The 20094-nt window shown below is 38.5% G+C and overlaps 1 protein-coding gene across 5 annotated transcripts in view; it reads right to left on the minus strand.

Moving 5' to 3' along the window:
• Zeb1 (zinc finger E-box binding homeobox 1) overlaps nt 1-20094 on the minus strand; it is a 167087-nt gene that overhangs the window by 89568 nt on the left and 57425 nt on the right. The window lies entirely within an intron of this gene.

The following is a 20094-nucleotide window of genomic DNA, read 5'->3' on the forward strand; positions in this document are numbered from 1 at the left end:
TGTGTGGAGGGAATGGGAGGGGTGAGGGAGTGGGAATTTGGATTAATATTTTTTTTAAAAAAATCTAATAAAAAAAGAAAACCAAGATTTTATATTGATTTAAAAATCCTTCATGTCATGGCTTGCCCATTGCTACAATACATCTATGACTAGGTCTACATCTCTCCTTATTTGCCTGCTCCACCCAAATCTTAAGAGAATCACTGCTTCCTAATCTTGGCTCTCACCTGCTCCTTTTCCTCTCCCACCCTCTTATAATACACATACACACACACACACACCTTTGTTCATGTTCCTGCTGCCACAGAAACCCCTCTGTGCTCAGGACAACTCAGACTCACCCCATCTTAGACAAACCCTGTATTCAGAAAGGGTTCAAAAATATTTGCATGGGAGATATCAGAGTATATGCTAGGGAAGGCAAGTTGGGGCTTTGTCTGACAATAGTGTTTGCAAAGCAAGTGATGTTACTTTGACTACTGGGTTTTATAGAACCCAGAGGAGTCACCTGAGGAGACACTGACATCCTTCACCCTTTATTCTCTCACCACTTCTACCAGAGAAGTTTGTCTAAAGGTTGCAGAACACACAAGAGCTGAACACTGCCCATCCCTCTGCCTCCGAGAACGGAGGCTACACTAGGGCTGTCTGCCCACCTGCATATCTCTTCTATGAGCCCAGAAGCAGCTGCCAGAGTAGGCTGCCATTATGAGGTTGTGGTCCCAAATTCTAACAAAATGCTTGGCATAAAACAAATGTTCACTGTTTTTTTTTTTTTTTGATTATGTGACTCAAACACTTTATGAAAACCGTGATGTAAACAGAACCACAGTGGGCTAAGATAGGGATATGGAGAAAGAACCTGGTTTAAAAATATGAAACATTTAAAATATTTTCAAAATCTCAAATATGAGCAAATACTATGCCATAAAAATGTAAAGATTTTCATGTTTTAAAAAAGCACCTGTATATTTCTATTTCAAAGCTACCTGGTACACCATCAGGGAAGCAAGCATTCAACAGGTTGCTGCTACCTTGTGCATCTCACTGCATGAGGGGACCCAGCACTGTCTGGAACACTGCACAGTGGTGTGGGATGTGCCACTCACTAGCTGTAGCGCCTTGTTTCCTAACAGTACTTTCAGGGATCCCAATGGCAGAATGACCCAAATCAGAGGCTTAAGCTGATTGAAACCACGAAATTCACGTGTGGTTTTAGAGAGTTAAGTGAGAAGAGGTACAAAGTCGGCACGTGAAGACAGAAGGTGAGAATGGGCATGTGTATGGCCAGAAGGATGTGATGGGGGAGAATCTGAGTTGAATTCCGGTCTGTTTAGTTTTAACTTGGTAGCCAGCAGGAGACTATTTCTCCACCTAGTAATGGAAAACACAAGCACAGTACTAATCTGAGTATGTGGCAAACGGCAGGTCCTCAAATGTGTGTTCCACAGGTTTCTGATTAGAGGTACACAGTTTAAGACTGAAGCCAAACTAAACTGAAACATGTGTCAGGCTGGCGTGGTAGCTCAGCAGCGATGGGTCTGCATACTCTGTGACAGCCAATGTGTTTGCTCTGAAGCTCATCTCACTTATCAGACTGATACTACAAACTTGGGGGGTTGTTACAGCACAATCGGGAGAAAGCTTGCTGAAGTATTTTATCTGGTAAGACTGTGCCCTGCGCTGCTGAGTTTTTGAATCAACTGCAAAATGTGCAACTGAACTAATTCATTTTTCCTAAGCACTGCATCCCTCTGGTGCTATGGGAGCAGGAGTCAAGTCCATGTCCAACATACCCTAGTTTCTAAGCTTCTTTCACACCCTTGAGGAAATTCTGTATTTAAAGTTGGGTGGGTAGGGAGGTGGTGGTAGATCTGGGAGGAGTTGGGGGAGGGAGGATGGATATGATCGAAATACATTGTGTGAAATTCTTAAAGAATAAAAGTATCATCTTAAGTTGCCTCCACTCCTCAGAGGAAAATGAGGGTAAATAGCTAACATTTTAAATTTGTGGATCTTCATTTCAATGTCTGGTAAAAGAGGTAAATAACTCAAGCTTAATATGGCATCATCATCGGAGAGTGACAACAAATTTAATGCTTTATTGCACTTTGTATTATTATAATGCTGAAACAAACAATGAATAAGCTTAATATGCAATTATACCAACTTTGGCCTGGAAGTCTACAGCAGAAAGAGAAAAGGAACACACTTATAAATAGGTTTACAAATAAATGAAAGATAAGGCTAATTAAACATAATAAACATTAAATTACAATCATTAAGAATATGTAATCAATATATGCATAGGCTGGGAATATAAATATAGTTCAGTAAAAGAACACTTGCATAGCATATGCGAGACCCTAGGTTCAACCTCCAGTACCCTCCTCCCACAAAAAGGAAAAACAAAGAATTGTACTTGTGACTAATGTTAAGAGTAAACATGTAAAATCTGGGAAAATCACTTCTCAAGAACCATGCTTCTGGATGGGGCATGGACAGTAACTGTGGAGCTAACGTTAAACATGCCATACATCCTTCTATCAATAGGAATGGGGTCAGAGGGACAAGATATACGCATTTACCTTTAAGATCATCACAAACAATCAACAACTAGCCCCTGTTCTAAAGCCCTCAACATCCTGGACACCTTCTAAACAGTAGGTAATTCTGAGTAATATGCACACTGGAAGGGAACTGGAGTAGCTAGGAGTAACCAGTGAAGAGCTGTGAAACAAAACTACAAACCAACAGTAGTGTCTCTAAATTACCCTTTAGAAGAAAAAGGGCAGCAAGTATCCAAAATGTAGGTTTCACATTCAAATAAATGTTTTGCTTTATGTGTTTAGTACACACCCCTAAAACTATATTTGTAGAGCTGACCAAAGAATGGTGAAGTGTTGATCAAATACTACAGGTTCTATAGATGCCAGAACTCATTACAGGAATGAAAACCAGCTGAAGATTCTTTTGCCTTTTAAATTTATAACTTTTAGAAAGTGTGGAATAATTTTTCACGTAAGAAATAGAAAATAAAAAGGTTTTAAAAGAGGATCCCAATGTCCACTGACCCCTTTTACCTAAACTCCCTCATATCTGAAGGTCAGATACCTTCCTGTACCACCACTGCCAGTAACGGCAGCAGGAGAGCAGCTCATGCTTAATCCATAGAGTGTATGCGGGTTAAACAACTCCAAGTCACATTCATCCTCTTCAACATGGGAAACTGCAAGGTATCGCATTCCACGACTGGCAATGCCTACCCGACCCATGTTCTGTGGAGAGTGTGGTGATGGCAGTAAATGTAAAGAAGACTGTGGCTGAGAAGCAGTGAGATATTCTGGTGAAACAGGAATGCTAACTTATTTGGGTGCAGGTGATCCCCTCATGCTAAGCTTTGGTTCTAATCCTTCATCAATTTTTAGGCTTTACAAAGTATGAATAATGCTTCCGATAACCTTTGAGATCTGTGTTCCTTATTTAATATAGCAAAAGTCTACTTGAGAATACTACTATTTCTAACCAAGTAAAGACTAAATTTTACGTTACTGAGGGACCCTGTGTTACAAAACAGAGATAATTAATGATGAATAAAGGTTTCACAGAGTGTATAGAGGATGAGGATGCCACCATCAGGTATTCTATGATGAATTATTATAGGTAAAAATAGCACAGTATTCAAAATTCTCTGAGATACCAGCTCAATGATGGTGACACAGAACTACACATTTTTTACTTGAAAGTCAGACCAAGTATAGCCAGTCCTACACAGGAACCCACTAGCTAACTCTTGAACTTCTGTGTGAGATAGTTATGTCACTTGAGACCTTCATGACATAATGATACTATGTTTTATTATGCCCCCAAATTTGTCCTTGAAATAACCAACTATAAAAAGAAAATACATTAACCATATAAATACAAAATAAAAATTTGGCAAATATAATTCATTAAAGTTATTTTGTATATTATTACTTGAAAAGAAGAGAAACAACATGTGCCATACACAGTAGCCAAACATTAATTCTGAAGTAGCACTAGTAACCTTCAATGACCCACCTCATAGGGAACAGCTGAGGCCTAGAGAGTCCAGCAGTTTGCAAAGACCCTGCTGAGGATGGAGAGCAGTCCAGGTTTTCACAGGTGCCCTTAAAGACCATCACTTGTCTCTAAGAAAAACTCGGCACACCCAGTGGACTCTGCAAAGCTCTTTCCCTGTTTCTCTGTTATCCTTCTTTCTTTTGACAATGGTGCATGTAGTCCCTTTGCTCAATAGTTTTTGCATTCTGTTTTAACACCATTACCATCGTATGTTTGTCGCCATATCCTAAGTTCAGTGCTTTCTTACCCCTGAATTTGTCATCACACCTTCCCTTCATTTCACTAAAACATGTCAAAAGCAACTTCTCACATCAACTACATTTCTCTCCTGCAGAAAATTTCCTTAGGCTAAGTGTGTGTGGGGGTGGGGTGGGGGGGACGGACGTGATTTTGTTCACCTAGTTCAAAGCAAGCAATGCCTACCACCTAGAGGCACACATACATTCATCTTAGCCTGTTCTCTGGTCCATGCTCTTTTTCAGCCATTCTGTTGTGTCCATGTGGACAATGTTTTAAGTATCTGCTGACATAGGTTACATTTAACATTACCCATACAATCAGTGCCTTATGCAATGTTGTGCAGAATAATCTTAATATACAATCTTTTATAATTTTACATAAAAATCAATGAAATAAAGCTGTCTGTCTACAGTTTAGACTGTTTGCCTCATGAACATGTCCTTATGACTGAGGAATGGCTGTATGTAAGTGCACTAGCTAAGCCAGGCTTCAGCTCTAGGTTATACATCCAAGGCACAAGACTTTCAACACTGTCATCAGGACGACAATGACACTCCTGTTTACACTAGCCTGCTGGCTCCTGCATCCCTCTGGACTTGTGCACAAGCTCAGGACAGGTTTTCTAAAGGTTATGGTATTCTTCACTGAAGCCACAGAGATGTAAAACTGAGGCACTGAGTCCTTAAAATGTACCCCCATCTTAAATATAGACATTTATTCAATTTTAAAGCTAAGATTTTACAAGAAAAATCATAATAAAAATTACTATTCTCTTCTTACCTATTTCTAAAAAATTAGCTCTTTGTGACCTGTGTACAGATGGAGACACAGGACACTTTGTAGCCACATGCTTCTACTACATCTGCAGAGAAACATGGCCAACAATTCCCCTATTCTTTTCTACTCCTTAAAGGGAACAAGGCTGTAGCCTTCACCAGCAGGGTTCTAACACAATTGGAAAATAATCTAAAGTGACTCACTCCAGGCTATTCAGATCCCTGTGGATTCGGGCAGCCCTGTATCTCACCCTGTATCACAGTTTATTAGAATAAACGGTAGCTAACATTAAAGAAAAGGTTTGTTTCCTTTTGTTCTGTTGTCAATACAGTCAGGGAAATGCTAGCAAGAAAGATCTAGAAAGATGAGTCTAGGTATGATGCAAACAGTAAATATCCGAGCATTGTAAGGCTATCAAAAATAGGAAACAAGCTTCCTTAAAAATCAAAATGTTGAGATTCTGAGTTTTCATACTTCATATTCTAGACTCTTCATAAAAATAAAATTTACTAGTACTATCATAAATTCATAAGACAGTGGCTACTTTAAGGACAACCGTAAGAGGAAATAATTATCACATAATAAAAGCACTGTACTAAAAATGAAGTATCATTTCCTTGACATACGTGATGCCCTGGGTTCAAATTCTCAGCACTACAAAAGGAAAAAAAGAAAGCACTATCCTAGGATACATGAACATTTAGGAGTACAAATTTGTGGTTCCAATCACTTTTGCTTCTCAAATTATATATCTGACTTCATGAAGTCTCTATACGAAAAATGTGATTACTTTTGATATCACGTAAGAAAATTTCACCACGTTTCTTCAATTACCCATATAATTAAATTGAAATTAGGCCAAATTTTTTGATGTTTCTGAGTCATTAACTGAAAATAATTCTCAGTCTGGTCATGTTATGAGAAGGAAAGAAGAGTTAAAGAGAAGAAATCTCTGATTCCCATTCTCTTGTTGTATTTCAGTTGTAGCATAGGACTCCAGGGACACAGAAATTTCCAGACTTTTCATTTGAAAATGAAGAATTACACTGAGCATTTGACCCAATATAGAATGGGTCCTCTACACAGGTCACACCCATTGAGAAGGTCTGCCCTTTGTTTTCTGTGACCTTGACTGTATTTAATTGCCTCCTCTGTCACCACCTCTTGCCTACAAGACCTCCATTATGCTGTTCCTACCTCCAGACCAAACAAATAAAAGGAGGAATGCAGGTTGAACAAGATAAAAGGCAGGGCTCACAGCTTAGCACATGCTTCCCTATGACATCAGAGCATCCTAGTCTAACCCAGTGCACAGAGAGATGGGATGGTTCCTGTGAAAGCAAGTGGAACTGCAGAATGGCCGCCTCCCACTCATCTGGAACGGTGAGGTAGAGTCATGTCAGCTGGAAGACAAGCCCTTGCTTGTAATCTGAGCATCACAAGCAGCTTAGCTGTTTTGTTTTTGTTTTTTTTTTAAAAAAGAGTACAGGGTCACTAAATTGGTAACTTTTTCTATAACTGAGTATTTCCATAGTGCTGTGCATAGGTAAGTAAAAATATATAAGGCAGAGAACCAGAGCCTGTCTTATTAACAAATTAAGAAGCATTTGTTATTTTTGTGTAAATACATTTATTATTTGACTTTCATCATTGCTGGATTATGGAAAGCCATCACAGAGGCCTGGCGTGTGAGGGGAGACACTGCTCTCAGCTGTGATGATTTCTTCTCACTTTCTATTAGACTTTTCTCACACAATATATTCCCATGTTTTTCTCTTCCCCAGATACTCCTACCTTTCCACCCACCCAACTTTCTTTTCTCTTTTTCAAAAAAAACAAACCAACCCAAGAAAACCAAACAAAAATCCCACAAAAACAAAAATCAAGACAAATACCCAATAACTAACACACACACACACACACACACACACACACACACACACACACACACACGGCCACAAAAACATCACTGACTTCGTTTTGTGTTTGCCAATTATCCTGGGCATCCGGCCTGCCCTGACGTGTGGTTGACAAACCCTGGGACACTGCAGACAGCTTCTTGGCTAGGGGTAAAAGTAGTACAATTACTACTTTTGAGACAAGAGAATCACTGAATGCAGACATTAAGAAAAACCAAGAGCTAACAGAGTCTAGGAAAAGAACACATGATAACCAGAGAAGTGAAGGTCACACTAGAAACAACTTTTAGGAGCCAGGAAGGGGCTCATTTAGTAAAGTCTTGTCATGCAGACAGGAAGACTTAAGCTTGATTCCAGAACCTATGTGAAAAGGGAGTGTGAGGTACACACTGGCAATCCCAGCACCGGGAAGGCAGATTCTCTGCCAGTGACTGGCCAGTCCAATCAGCAAGCTCCAGGTTCTACTAAGAGACCCCCATTTCAAAAATCAAGATGGGTGGCATCTTGATTATACCTAAGGTTACCCTGTGACCTCTATACCTATACATACATGCAACACACACAAAGATATAAACTTCTAACCATAATTATAAAATTAATATGCTGCTTTGATTAATTTTTCCTTTTTAAAAATTCTGATTTAAAAATTTAAATATCCAAAAGGATAAAACACTTAATGTTTAATATCTTACTATTATTAACTACTCTGTTCATAGCAAATACAGTTTTATTTATTTAAAATTATATAAATTTTCAGAAATTTTCTTTTCCTATTATCTGCATTTATTTTAAAAGATACCAGAATACAATTTATGCAAAGACATGTTAATTTACTATTTCATTAACAACCTCTTTAAATTAAAATCAATTAGATATATTGGAAAGTATATGGTCAGCCCTGAAAAATACATACTTACACACATACACACATATGTGTATATGTGTGTGTGTGTGTGTGTGTAACAGAAAAAAACTGAGCAGATCATATTTAGGAATATATATGTATATACATAGACATATATGCATGTAACAATTGATGGAAAGAGGCCATGAAAATGGAAGAGAACAGAAGGGGTATTTGGAAGGACTTGGTAGAAAGAAAGGGAAGGGAGAAATATTGCAGTTAAATTATAATCTCAAAAATAAAAATCAAAATTTTGTAGCAATTCTTTGAAAAATTAAAATTAATTTAACAACAGTAAAAACTGAATTTGCAATGCAAATAATATTCTGGAAAAATCTTGGGATTCATATATTTTATTTTGTTTATATATACACATATGGATTCCCATGGAGATCAGAAGGCATTAGATCCTGGAGCTGGAGTTACAGGTGGTTGTGAACAGTATATGAGTGCTGAGAGCTGAGCACGGGTCCTCTGGAGAGCAGGAAGCCCTCCAGAATGCTGTGCTATTGCTCCTGCCTTGCTATCTTTCCAGGAAGAAACAAGTAGAGCCCCACAGGACTCAACTTGCTGGTGTCAGATGAGAGATGACCAATCTGGAGACTGTAACCTGAAAAATGAACTTCACATGGGCTTGTCACAGAACAAAGTGCTATTTTTAAATGCATAAAATAGAAGAGAAGCATTCTAAGTTCACAGTTTCCTCCAAGCAAGAAGTAATATTGCTGGTATTATTAATCAAAGTTTGTTCCCCTTACCTGAGATGAGGTCATTGCTGGTTTCTATGGTAAAACCAGGTAACAGAGTAACACAATACTCAATTTGTACAATTCAAACATTTCTGGTTTTTAATCCTCCCAAACACGTGAGTGTTTATTAGTTAAATTCAGTCATTCTCAAAACATGTCCTGGATTAACAGTTTCAATATCACCTTGTGGATTTGATACATTTTTTGCATATTCATAGAACCCATGTCACACCAACATGATCAGAAACAATAAAGGCAGAACCCATGACTGGGCAGCTCTCCAGGTGATTTTGCTACCAGAACTGTAAAACCAGTGGCTTAGCATGTCTTCAAAGATGTATCAATTTTCTTGAATTTTGTATTAACTTAACAGCATCTATGGATAGACCAAATGCACAATATAAGAGAAACAAAAAGAAAAAAACAATTATACAAACACAAATCCCAAAGCTATTCTTTTCAGCAACACCATAAACTATACACAGGAGGAATTATTATAAAATAGTCGTCTTCAGTAAGTTAAGCAGCCGAGAAAACAGAAATAATAAAATGACCACATGTAATAACAACTATGTATTTTATCAAAGGGGGATTAATCACATCATATCCACACAGAGCATAGAGCACATGAACAAAACACAGGGCGGTGCCTGCTCGCTAGGCAACAGGTTACCACATCCTGGTCAACAGAAGCTCCTGCATGATGCAGGTCTGATGCAGACCATCTGCAAGAATGTGTGCATCTTTGTGTTTTTATTATAGGAACACTTCTGTTCTTATTTACAATCAGTATACTGGAGTCTTCTGCAGTTCCAGACTTTTCTTCTTGTTTCTGCTTGCTTTCATATTAGCATCTTTCTTGCTTGATGAGACACAGTCAGCTGTGAGAACCACATCAAAGAACCTTCATCTCTCCTTCTTGGTTTTGAAACTACATATTCCTTGTTCCCTCACTACTTTTACTTCCTCAATGTTTTTGAACAAAAATCTTTCTAGGTTCATTTTAAAAGAAATAAATCAAGCCAAAGATACACATATATTTTAATTCCCTACATAAATAAATTTCCCATGAGGCCTTAGGGACCTTCCTCTAGTTAAACAACCAGAGTAGCTTCCCTGGCTCCAGTACTGAATGATAAGAAATTGGAAAGTGTTGGTATATTGTTAGAACCATTGTAAATGTGCTTTTTCATCCTCATAGGATTGAACTTTCTATTTTCACTACAGCATTTTACTGCTAAATAACTTAGAGATTCACTAATAGTTAATAAAAACCCTAAAACAATGCACCAAGGAAAACTGACCTTATGGGTAAATTAAAATTTGTCAAAATAAACTTCAACCAACCAACAAATTGCCTTTGCCCCACATTCTTTTTTTTTTAAAAAAAGGAATCCTATGCAATCTATTTTCAAAAGAATGTCCAAACAGTTCTTGACTCTGAGGGCCATAAAAATCAAGCTGAGAGATGGGTTTGGTGCATTACCCATTATTTGACTTCTGCTTTCAATAGTTGTACAAAGGATTAAACACAATACAGATGAGTTCAATTTTTGAATTAAACTTTTAATTAAAAATACATTGCATATTGTAGAAAAATCTATAATACGTATAACCAAAAACAGTAAAAGAAAAAACAAAACAACTCCTACTTGAAATACTGAGTGCTGCCAGATAAGACATGCCCACTGGTGCAATAGTGGCATGACTATTCTGGCAGCCATCAACCACTTCCTGACTGGATTTGAGGCTTGCTCCATCAAGGAGAGTATTGACTTTTTATTGGTCAAAGGTCACAGCTAGGAAGAACATAGACAATAATGGTAGAGTCTACTACTGTTATTTATGTGGTTAAAACTGCCTTCTAAATATTTAAGCTCATACCCATAGACTATTGATGCTCCCAGCCTTAGTCACTGGGTAATAGACAAAGTGGAGACTTATAACCTAGACAAAGGGCTGAGACTAAGAAACTTCTGAGTGCTCACCATTCAATGGAGCATCTGTATAATCTACTCTGAGACACAGGGGACACAGCAGAAGAGGGGTAAAAGGGCTGTAGGAGACAGAGCACAGAGAGGAATACTCTAAAGTGCCGTCTTCTGGACATACATGGCTACTGCAATCACCAACACACAGCAGATGTGACAACTTGCACAAGACCTGTAGGCAGGAGGGACTAGTAAGAAGGAAGACTCATTGAGGATGGGAGGGGGTATGAAGATAATAAGCAGGGATGGGGAGTGTGATCACCAAACATGGTATGCAATAAGAAATCGCCAATGACTACCAGCTAAGCTGAAAAAAGAGAAATCGTCTGCATGAGAGCTGAGTGAATGGCTCATTGCTACTTATTATAAGGAAGGGCAGCACAAGAAAAAGAATGGGAGGGAGGGTGAAAACCAGAGCTTTATTTTGTTTTCTCTGTGTGTATGTGTGTATACATATTTGCATGTTTGTGATCATGTGTGAAGCTGATGTTAGGAATAACCCTCGATGGCTCCTCCACTTTGCTTCATTGAGGAAATCAAACCAAGACATGGTGACATAGTAGTCTTGCTATTTAGCTTGTGTCCTGTCTTCACCTTTCAAGACTGTAACTACATGTTTGCTGTACACTTACCTGGCACTTATGTGGGTGCTGAGATCTGAACTCCAGTCCTCATACTTACAGAGCAAGCACTTCAACCACGAAGCCATCTCCCCAGGCCCCCAAACCAGATCTTAAAGGAAACTTTATTTTGCTGTCCTGAGAGCTACTGTGGTAGCTGGAATGATAATGTCATGCTCCCCTCCCAACTCTGTATCTGAAGGCTTGGTCCATAGTTGGTGGAACTATTGAAGGAAAGAGTAGGAGGTGTGGCTTTGTTGGAGGAGGTGTGTTACTGGAGATGGGCTTTGAGGTTTCAAAATTCCATGCCATTCCTAGTTAGCTCTCTCTGCCTTGTGTTTGTGGAGTAAGAACGAAAGCTCTCGCCTTCTGTCCCACACCTGCCTTCCAGCTGCCACACTCCTCACCATCATGGTGATGAATTTTAGCCCTCTGGAACCATAAGCCCCAAATTAAACACTGTCTTTTTCATTAGTAACTTTGGTCATGGTGTTTTATAACAGAATTTTCTAAAAAAAAAAAATAAGACAACCACAGAATTGATAAGATAATCACATATGATTACATAACTGGGTGGTTACACCGGTTAGAATTTTTTTCTGAAGTACTGAATGGTACCTGGTGAGAAATCAAAAAAAAAAAAAAAAGAATACTTGTTTTTTTATAGACTTATTTATTCCTTGTGTGTACGAGAATTTTGCTTGCATGACTGTCTGTGTATCATGTGTATACTGATATCCAGGGAAGCCAGAAGAGGGAGTCTAATTCCCAGGAACTGGAGTTAGCAAACAGTTCTAAACTACCATGTACATGTGGGAATCAAACCCAGGTCCTCCGAAAGAACAGTGTTTTTAACCACTGACCTATTTCTTCATACCCAAGAAACACTCTTACTCTAGAAGGAGAGAGACACACTTCCATTTCAGAGATCCAGAGTTTGTGACACATGTCCACGGGTCCAGAATGTGAATTTGCATGCACAATAATTTCACCTTTCATTTCATGTGTTTATGAACAAAGATAAACCTACATGACTACCATTTGTTGACAAAGTGAATTATACTTACAACCAAAAACTAGGACTAACTGGCTGAAGGCATAGCTCAGGGAGAGAGGGTGTGCTTACCAAGCGAGGTCTCAGCACCAACCCCAAACCACTGCAAAACAAGACAGTAACTCTGGCTGTTACTGGATGTCTGGTGGAGGCTTGAGTGATTTAAAGCTCACAACCTGCACAAACCTTACTCACCAGTTCCTTTTTCCTTACTCAAGCTTGTAGCTTCTGAGCTTGGCTAGCTTCTCGCTCCGTCTAACATATGCTGTATTTCTTCCGTACCCACTGTCACAGGTGCTGGCCCTTGTCTTGTGACCATGTTCTTACCATACCTATTCAAACTGTACATCCCCACAGAGACCTCAGCTAAATTCTTCTACTTTTGCCCCTACTCTTTTGGATATTATAGTGCATACTTTAATATATTACTACTATTCAATTAGTACAATTGGTTAGTCATATAATAATCTGTATTGCTACAATGTCATTCTATGTTCCAAGTCTCCTATCATCATCTTCGGCTTCAGCACTATTACAAACATGATGCATATTTAACAAATAGTTATTAAATGAATTTATTCAATGGCCTATAAAAACAATCTTTGGCTATTGAAAGTAAATCCAAATTAAAGGCAAAACTTTGAAAGAAAAAAACCACAATAAACTTGAACATTTAATTTTAAGTGATAAGTGATAAACACAAAGTCAGATGAAATTTTATAAACTGCAAAGCATAACCACAACTATTTTGCTGTTTCCTTCCCCCCACATTGTGATGAGATAATAAATTGCTCTGATTTTAGCTTGACCTGTGGTCTAAGGATAGAGCTGAACCATTTCTGATGGCTGTAAGCTGCTATGGCTACTCAGCAGTCCACGCCTCCTGAGGTAGTCATCTCATCTCTACAAGAAAATTTTCAAAGGCTCAACTCTGACAGGCAGTTCTGTGGTGCAGACAAAGCTTGCCTCGCACTCTCGGGAGCCAGTGCTTCCAACTGCATGTCGTGGTCATAGTTTTCTCCTTGGACACTCTGCCTATGCATGAATTCAGGCTATAACGCTCCATCTTTCATTCCTTCGCTAACAAATCTGATGACCATTTATTTCAATCTATTGAGTTCTCCTGCAGAACTAGGTAACCACTTCCCATAAAGAAGCTCACTTCCAGGTGTGGTGATGATGCTAACTTAAAGGCCATATAGAATCGTAAAAACAAAATTGTTAAGCATGAAAACATTTTAATAATGCCCTTCATGAAAAATACATAAGAAACGCTATTCTTGCACATAAATTTGGTGACACGCTGGGAGAGGTATACTATATACATAGTAGGAAAAACATTGTGAGACAAGGTCACTCCTACAAACATTGAGCAGAAGCATCTGTGGAGACCAAGGGAGAACAGAAAAGCTTCTCATATGCGGAAGTAAGTTTACTGGCACATGTGTTAAAGGGTGCACAGTTACTCACTGACTAAGCCATGAGCACTGATTTGTGGAAAGCAGAACAGTGCAATGCTTCTTATGTACCTCAAATATCAAAAGTCAAACTCATTATTGTTCTCTAGAACTAAAAGTCAAGCCACCCACTTTCTCCCCAGTATCTGGACTTAATAGGAGAGACCATAACTAACTTCTGTCCATGTCAGAGCCTATAAGCTAGCCATAGGTGTCCCTACACTCCCCATTTCCTATCTAGTTAATCCATACTACATGCTATCAAACTCACAACTTGCCTACTCTTCATCTTCATTGCTACCGTACTAGCTTAAACCTATTTCACTTTCTTAGCTTCCCTTGGCACTTACCTGGATTACAGAACATTCTACAACCACAACAATGACTAGTAACTTGCTCAAAAACATAGATCTTACAGTTTTGTATCTGGCTTCCTTCACTCAAATGGGTACATCCTGCATGTTGCTATTTATATAAAGTACAACACAGGCACACCATGGATGTGTTAGGAATCCAGGCAAGAAGTTTCCTTGATGAATGTGGGGGCAGGGCTGACAAGGAGAAAAAAGAAAGAGGACTTTGAGACGCTAGTATTGCTTACAAATGTGTTCAAGTGTGAAGATCCTTAAAGCTCTGGTCCCCAGCACTCACTGTTCTATGTGTGCAGCAGGCTTCAGTAAAAAGTTATAGGAAAAATACAAATCTAACATCAGCATCTTCTTTCTGCTCTTAATATGAAGGCCAAATGATGACTACCTAATAGACTGGGAAGGCATCTCCCATGCATGCTTGTCAGCCATGTCTGAAAGTCTCTGGTCTTCAGTATGTCTTGTCCTCCCTTACCCTTCAGGGGCTTCACATCTGCTGTGTTCTCAATCCAGAACCCTATTCTGGTTCCCATTTTGTCTTGCTAATTCCCACTGATGTCTCAGATTCAATTAAAATTTAATAACTATTCCCTGACCTGGGTCCTCTGCTCCCCCGCACAACTCTTCAGCACACATCCATGAACTGAGTTACACGCGGTAGGAAACGTGTTTACTTATTATTATGTTGTCACAGTTCTTCACGTATCCAATAGTTGATTAGATAAGCTTGATTATTCTCTATCTAGAAATATGAAAGGGAGCTATGGCAGAATTTCGAAATCTAAATATTTCAGTAAAAATTGAAATTGTTAAGAGCTTTTGATCCATGAACGTGAAGAAAATAAGAGATAAATGTGGAGTTGTTGATGCACAGAAAGACATGCAAATGGGTAAAGATGTGTTTAATGGTTTTCACACTTGCCTGGAAGACCTAGAGCAGACAGCAGCCTGTAGTAATACTATTCTTTACAACATAATTCATTGTGAAGTCGCTATCATCACTTCTGATGATAGGAAAATCAAGGCTCCACCACTATCTTCATGAGTTGAACAGTGATTGAATGAGAGGATAATATTTAATGTGCCTACTTAAACTTTAAAAGAAATTGTGAATACGTATTTGTAATGTTTCTAAAAAAGTTTTAAAGTTTTACATGGTGAATATAAAGAATAATTGCAAATTATTAAATTCTTTATTCCTCAGTTTCTCTATAAGTGAAATGACCCCATGACACTGTATCAGTGGTGGTTTGATAAAAGTTTTGATATAAATCCTTTGGGGATATGATGAGAGTTAAGAATCTGATGCATGGCAACAAGGCACATACATAGACAATGCTTAATTCATCAGGTGTTTCCCAGACCCACTGATGATGACCAAAGGATCCTTCTATTAAACAGGGACTAAGACTGGAGATTTTTTCTGCAGTTTTAAATTATAGCTTTAGAAATAATATTGAAGTCTTTAAACAAAAGAAAACCAGTCTTGTAAACAAAAGTGAAAACCCAAACACAAGTCATTAATATACTCTTTGCTGTAAAAACATTAGCTAGGAAAGGCTAAAGACCTTATTTATGTACAGATGTAGGTGTCAACTAGACAAAATAATTCACGCCTTAGAAATTTGAAGTTAGGCAAAACAAGATTCTTACATAAATTTAAAGTATTTCCAGACACAGAAATGGAAATACTTCAGTTTTCAGATGTCAATAATCCTCCACACAAGCCCACCTCTGCCAACCAGCTTCAATTCCTTTTCAGAGCGAGGATGGAAAATGTACCATGTCATCATGATTGAGACCTTCCAGCTAACTGTTTTAGGAGGAGAGCTATCTTAGAATATCTTTAAAATAATTACTTTTTCAAAAGACTTATCTGAATTCTAGTTCTCTGAAAGATGCAGAATCAGAAACATACCCTCTCTTGGACACAGTCTCCTAAATGTGAATGCATTCACAATGCACGATAACTCATGCTGAGTGGAGAAACGGCCGCACTGCACTGGCAGCTGGGGTATTGGTCTACATGGCCATGCTGCAGGGGAACACCAGCAGCTCTTTTCTCTTTAGTGAGGGTGTGGAGCCAGTACAAAAACCTACCGTCCTTAGGGAACATCGGTGCTCTCTTTGGAGCCTCAGTGGTCAGATTCGCATAACTAAAGAGGTTACTAAAAAGTCAAGAATGCTACTAAAATACACTTTAATGCTAAAGAGTAAAGTTGAGATTTTTGTTCTTTTGCAAAAGAAGTATAAAGAGAAATGAAGATGCTGTCACTGTGTTGGAACCCTGTGGTCACCACCTGCTGCACAGGTTTGTTTCCCTGCTGCTCAGCAAGTGCTCACTTCTGTGATCTGAGAGTCAATTGCCAGCTGCAGTGGTGACCGGAGCCAGGAGAGGTTTTTAGAGAAGCCAAGGCCTAGAAATGACTGTCCTGAGGAACCTCCTGAGATGACTGTCCAGGTGAGAGGTTCCTCAGAAAGTACAGAATCGTGATGCACACTCAATAGTTTGCATTTTATAAACTTAAGTTACTAATCATTCAGTTTCATAAACCTTATACCTTAACGTAATGGTGTGGATTTTAAATGTTTCAATATGTAAACACTGAACCCCTGTCACGGAAAGTCCCTCTGCTTTCCCTTCCCCAAGCTCTCTCTGTGTAGGTTACTGCTTTGGAGCAGTCTACCCTCCCAGCCTTATAAATTTCCAGACAGCACAGTGATTTTTTTTTTAAAGCCAGAACAAGATAAAATACTAAATAATCAGATCAACTTAGAAAAATTAAGCAGGAGTAATAATTATACTAAACAGCTATTCATCTGAAATTCAAGCTAAATAGGGTACCCTATTTTGATTTTTGCTTCTTGTTAAAACTGGAACCTCAAAACCATGTGGACTCTCAAGGCTGCCTGCCTAATGAACAGATGATGGGGTTTCATTCATTCTTTGTCTAGATCCATCCAATCAAATAAATGAGTCACATGTGGCTCCACAGCAATTGAACTGTGACTAGGCCAACAGAGACACACATAGTGTGAAATATATACCATATCTTGAATGTTTAGTATAAAAAGTAACGGGTCTCATAAATTTACATTACTATGCTAAAACATTATTTTGATAGGCTTGGTCAAATAAAATGTAATTACAATTAATTCTGGCTGTTTCACTTTTTCAGTGTGTCTACTAGTAACATTAAGTATAACTTCTACTTGTGACCTGAATTATTACTTTCAATCTTTACCAAATAGTGATGATTTATATGTTTCCAAAGAGCTTTCCCTGTCCCATTGGTAAGCACAGGAGCAGAGTCAAAACAAGGAAATGAAGCTTTCATTAGGGACTGTTTGCGTGGATTGGCTAGGGTTGCTTTAAAAAAATACAACAAACATAGATCGAAATACTAATGAAGAGGAAATCAGAGACAGAATTTTTAACAAACCTTTCTTAAACAATTCAAAAGTAGTAGTACAGACTAACATTTATATACATGCTCACATGAAAACAAGATGCTTGTCTTGACTCTGGTTCAGTCAAAGAACTAGTATCATTGAGCCAAACTGTCATGCCAACATTTTAGCACAGTCACAGGATCTGTAACAGTCCATCTTGCTCCCTGTGGATGTGATATGCATTATTGTTGACAAGGGTTGCTACAGATCTTACTTTTAATACAGAGATTGGCAAGATTAGTGCTTTATGTGTTATATACACATACCATACAACTGATACAAAATTAAACAAGTTATTAAATGATGAAAAATTATCTTTAAAATAGGTTCTCAGTGCTATTGTAAGACAACACTCCTTTTTATATGATTTATTTATTTTTATTTTATGCATTTAAGTGTTCTGACTGCATATTGGTGCCTACAGAAGGTATTATTAGATCCTGGGGAACCAGAGTTACAAATGGTCAATGAGAATTTCTGTGTGTGCTAAGAACTGAACTCATGTTCTGTGCAGTAACAGTAAGTGCTCCTAACCGTTCAGCTATCGCTCTAGTCCCCACGCACTCATTTAAAAACAGAAGATGTATGGGGAACTATTAGATTAAATATAATTTTACAACAAAAATTTCATAATAAAGCTTTAATAATAAGAATTAACCTGTATTACTAAGCATCACCTAACAATTTCAGTAGGTTTATATTTTATTTCCAAATTTCTTCCCAGCTAGGTAAAGAGTTATATTTATCCACTCTCTTTGATGCCACTATAAAGGTTCAAAATATTAGGCGTGCTCTTAGAAATAAAAAAAGCAATTAAGAGTATGCCTACATATAATCTTTAAATTATAAATACCTGGTGCTTCTATGTTACATAATCTAGAACTTCTTAAGGATTTTTAATTTTTAAATTATCTGCAATGAGACTAGCTCTGACCACTGAACTATTTATATACTAAAAAGTGAACTGGTTCTCAAGGCCTCTCTGTGGATGTCTAAATGCTCCCTTTTCTCATTCAAAGAACAGGGACAAGGGTCATTTGCCTTCAACACATTTTATTAGCAGATACAGGAAGACAGTGGTTTGAAAGAGGGTGATGTTAGGGTGATGGAGGGCTGACAAAGTCACCAGGATTCTCTCCAAGGCTGGTGTCCCACAAGGTAACATCATGTGTAGCTTGTCTCCGAGAGCAGCGAGAGGTAAGTGAGAATGGACAGGTGGCATTCCTCTTCGCTCAGCGCTGCTCTCTTTTGCCAGTGTTACAGCACCCAGGCTATTGTGCTAGAAGTTACCTTCTTTTTGAAAGCAAAACTTATCTACCTAGAGCTAACCTACTTCTAACATAGATAGCATTTTCAAAATCAGCACATACCCTCTTGTCCTTCTTAGAAAATGAGTGACCCCTAAATGACATTTTCATCTAAGATTAGCCATTTTGAGGTATCAAAAGCTGGACAAGAGAAGCGTGAGGTTTTCTGCTGATACCGTCTGGAAGGAAGCTGAAGCACAAATTTCTCTCTCTGCTCTGTTTCTCCTCCTAGAGTCAGTGTGTTTATTCTCTATCTCCTGAAGAAAAAAAGTCTAAGAGGGAAAAAGGTGATTTCCAGCATTTCTTCCTACTAGGAACTGCCATAATAGAAGTCACAGACATCTGTGTCTTAAACATACGGCAGCCTTTGTTTCCGTGCTCTCTGAAGTTCAAGCTGACTGCAAATAAGTTCCAAGTTCCTCTGGAGTCAAGGACAGACACGGCTTCGGAGGATCAGAGAGCAGTGCTTTACAGTTGGTTTTCTCAATTTCAGCTGTGTCACCACAGTGCCTAAATTCTGTGATTATTTCAAAATTCTTCACTTCAAATCTCAAGACATTCAAGAGTCTTGCTGAGGAATTAAACTGAGCAGTTATAAACTGATTTAGAAGCAAACTGAACAGAAGAAAAAAAGCTTTAGTACAACTGGATTTCTGTGTGTGTGTGTGTGTGTGTGTGTGTGTGTGTGTGTGTGTACATGGAAGTACAGTGAAAAGCCAATTCTGGGTTTCTTTCTGGGTTACTCTCCATTTTGATTTTGGGACAGGTCTCTCATCAAGTATCCACGCTGGCTGGACAATAAAGTTTGGATCTACTGGTCATCACTTCCCCAGGGTTAGACAGACTGCTACAGCTAGGCATCTCACACTGGATGCTGGGATATAAACTCTGACCTTGTGCTTGTGTTTCGGGCACTTTACTGACAAAGAAGCTATATCCCCAGGCCCTAATTAGAAAAAATAATAGAACAAAATTTAAAAATTATAATCTCTAGGACATATTCCACCTACACAATGAAAACTCTTGACGGATATGTGGTATCCTAGCCATGAGTGGGCAGTCCGGGTCTGAGCAGCTCAGGCACTCAACAGAGCATTCCAAAACCAGTACTGCATTAGGAGCTGAGGCCCACACGTGTGCACGCACTGCCC

The sequence above is a fragment of the Myodes glareolus genome, chromosome 14 (assembly GCF_982192425.1).
Source record: "Myodes glareolus chromosome 14, mMyoGla1.1, whole genome shotgun sequence".
NCBI classification, from domain to species: domain Eukaryota; kingdom Metazoa; phylum Chordata; class Mammalia; order Rodentia; family Cricetidae; genus Myodes; species Myodes glareolus.